Source organism: Pristis pectinata, chromosome 27, assembly GCF_009764475.1.
Source record: "Pristis pectinata isolate sPriPec2 chromosome 27, sPriPec2.1.pri, whole genome shotgun sequence".
In the NCBI taxonomy this organism is placed as follows: Eukaryota; Metazoa; Chordata; class Chondrichthyes; order Rhinopristiformes; family Pristidae; genus Pristis; species Pristis pectinata.
The window spans coordinates 27,145,226-27,148,721 of NC_067431.1; the positions used below are offsets into that span (position 1 = coordinate 27,145,226).

The 3,496-nt window shown below is 39.1% G+C and overlaps 1 long non-coding RNA gene across 1 annotated transcript; it reads right to left on the reverse strand.

Annotated features, from left to right (window-relative positions):
* Positions 1 to 995: 995 nt before the first annotated feature.
* LOC127583560 (uncharacterized) lies at positions 996 to 2,764 on the reverse strand. The gene is made up of 3 exons (XR_007958272.1): positions 2,587 to 2,764; positions 1,872 to 1,924; positions 996 to 1,022 (listed from the first exon to the last, which is right to left on the reverse strand). It is a non-coding gene; the product is annotated as an uncharacterized LOC127583560 (long non-coding RNA).
* Between the last annotated feature and the right edge of the window lie 732 nt (positions 2,765 to 3,496).

Here is a 3,496-nt window from a genome sequence, read left to right on the forward strand (position 1 = left end):
CTCTCTTCTCCTCCCGTCCATTGGGCAGAAGATACAAGCACGCACCACCGGGCTCAAGGACAGCTTCTATCCTCCTGTTGCAAGACCCTTGAATGGACCTCTTGCATGATAAAGATGATCTCTTGACCTCTCATTCTACCTTGTCATGGCCCTTGCACTTTATTGTCTGCCTGAATTGCACTTTCTCCATAACTGTAACACTATTTTCTGCATTCTGCTATTGCTTTTTCCTTTGTACTACCTTCATGTACTGGAAAGAGATGTATGGATGGCATGCAAAACCAAGCTTTTCACTGTATCTCAGTACATGTGACAATAATAAACCAATTAGCAATGATATAAACATTGCACTGCCATTATCCACTTCCGTCAGTGTTTAACTGGTGCAAATCGTTCTTCTGATTGGGACACAAATGTGCAGCTTGCAATGCCACATCCCATGCTATGTAAATGACTTGCATTTCCCAGGTACCTCGTAATTTAATGGCAACACAAGTGACTCCAGACGATGGAATCCGAAGCAACAAACAATCTGCTGGAGGAACTCCGCAGGTCGAGCAGCATCTGTGGGGGGAAAGGAACTGTCAACATTTCGGGTCAAAACCCTGCATCAGGACTGAGAGTGGAGAGGGGAGATGGCCAGCTTTTATACCGGCCGTCTCCCCTCCCCATTCTCAGTCTTGACACAGGGGTTCAATCCGAAATGTTAACAATCCCTTTCCCCCCACAGATGCTGCTCAACCTGCTGAGTTCCTCCAGCAGGTTGTTTGTTACCTGGTATTTAATAAAATGGGTAACGTAGGAATGGTTTTGCCAGACCTTCATGTCACTTCTTCCAGCTACTTGCAAGCAGTTTCTGCAGCAGACAGTTGGTCAAATCAAGCCTTCCAGTGGCAGCAGCTGGTCAGCAAGAGCCACTGAAGCTTGGAAAATTCAGTCCAGCCAGGAGCTTACTCAGTATATTCATGGAGCCAGCTCATCTGGTTTCAGACAGGGTCAGCTTGGATCCTAAGTATGTTGAACTGCAGGTGGGAGAAGAGAAACAGAAATATTTTATCGCTACGTGATTTCTAAACAATATTCTGCATGTATTTTCTTCAAGATTGTGTAATTTTTTTTTATTTCATTAAGGTTATAATGCTTTAGAAATCATTCCCAATTCTGGAAGACCATCGTCACAAGTCATCACCATAACGTTCAAGTTAACACAGAGACATCCCTAAACTCTTCAGAGAAACCTAAGTAAAATAACTAAGATGAATTTGAACTGAAATCTACAAGCGACTGTTAAAAATCTGATGTCCACATGTAAGGTAGATTACAGTATAATGATAGTGAATGTCTTACAACATTAAGAATACACAATGACAATGGATCGAAACAATTCTGAGCAGTATATCCCAATGAAATATAAAAGATACAAAATAGTTCTTCAATAGTTTCTTCAGTTACATCAGTAAACAAGCTTTTTTACCAGATGAATCCATTCTGCGTGAAGCTTGAATTAGGCAAAAGTCCGATTTGAGCCCTGTTCTTTATCAAACATTCCTGGATCTTTGCCAGGGAATGGCAGATGGAATTATCCTATATTGATGTGGAACATATTGGTCTTTGTAACGAATGAACACTCTGAAATGACATTTTGTCTAAAGACCTAAAATGGTATTTGGCTCAAAGTGTTCACCAGGCTTTTTAAAAAATATTATGAGCATCAATAATCTTTTAATTACACTAGCATGTTAATTCACTGACACATTACTGCCCAAACAAACCTGGAGGAAGAGGCCAGAATGGGTTTAACATAGAAAAGCATAAGTTTGGATTAGACTCCAAAAAGTTCTAGAATGTAAAAATTGATAATGAAACTTAACTATTACAGAAGAGTGAGATTCCACCTTCAGGTATTGGTTCCACAGTTCTGAACCTACAAAATGCAACACACTGTCTCTGAAAATCTGACATTTTAAATTGGCTAAAGCATAATATACTGTACCTTTCTTTACTAGAACCTCAAGGTTTGGTTTGCTTGTGCAGAAGCAAAAACAGCCAAGTTCTATACATTAGACAATATATAAGACAACAGTGTGATATCCTATTATATTCTCATTGAATCTTCTGCTTGAACCCGAAACCCAATATTTAGGATATTTATTCAATAAAAAAATGTTGAAATTAAACAAAAAAGCTATTTATTTTATTCAGTGAACAGATTCCCAATCATGTTTAAAGCATGCATTTCTAGAGTTAAACTTTTATCTTCAAAAGTGAAAACATTTACTTTACTTAACCACATCTGTTAAATATTGATTTGCCTCTGCTAAGTACACAGGATATTAACAGCTAATGATCCACTGGTCATTGCTTTAGAAGTAAGTTTGCCCCAAGTAAAAAATAAAAATTTTATTAAGTGTGTAGGCCATGTTTCCTAAATAATTAACAAATGTTAACTTTAAGTTATTTTAATTTATGCAGCTATTTATCCAATCAAAATAATTTCTCAAGGTCAGATGTCAAAGATAAAGAATTCCTCTAATGAAACATTTTTGTACGATGCATTTGACAAGGTGACACAGTAAAGCTGCCTACCTACTTTACAAAGTGAAAATTCACCTTGATACCCAAGTGAACTGAATTGTAGTGGGCAGGCACGGTCATGTAGCAGTTAGCGTAATGCTTTACAGTGCCAGTGACTTGGGTTCAATTCCAGCCACTGTCTGTAAGGAGCTTGTACGTTCTCCCTGGGTCTGCATGGGTTTCCTCCGGGTGCTCCGGTTTCCTCCCACATTCCAAAGACGTACAGGTTAGGAAGTTGTGGGCATGTTATGTTGGCGCCGGAAGTGTGGCGACACTTGCGGGCTGCCCCCAGAACACTCTACACAATAGATGTATTTCACAGTGTGTTTCGATGTACAAGTGACTAATAAAGATATCTTATCTATCTTACAAGAAAACATCTGAAGCTGATTTGGACTGCACAGCCTAACATCAGAGACAATGTGTATTACAATCCTTTCTGCTAATCAAGGTGCCTTATTGCTACTGTTTAAAGAGGTCAGCATTTGTAACAAGGGAAACTTTAGCTGAGTCATTTGAGTCTGTAATGTTCACACCAGCTTTGGTTCAGGCTCAGCTCACAAATATTGGAAAAGACTTTGAGATTATTCAGTACAGAAGTGGTGCAAAACAGTGAAGCCACCCTCCAACCATGTTCTGAAAATCTTCCAGTAGCTTTGAAATATCAAAAGTGGGAAACATTTATCTTTGAGCTTGCGGGGTTACTGAGTGTAGAGGTGACATAAAATCAAGTCCGGAGTAGTAGAGAGAAGTTTTATTGCTCAGTACTGATTAATCAGGAGAACAGTCCAGAAAGTCTCTGAGACTGTTCTGCCCAAGCACAGTTTTCCCCTGTTTATATACTTTCAATGTACATACAGGATCAAGCAAAACAGATATCTTTTGTTTATTCAATCATTTCCCCAGGTCTATGCGCCGGGGG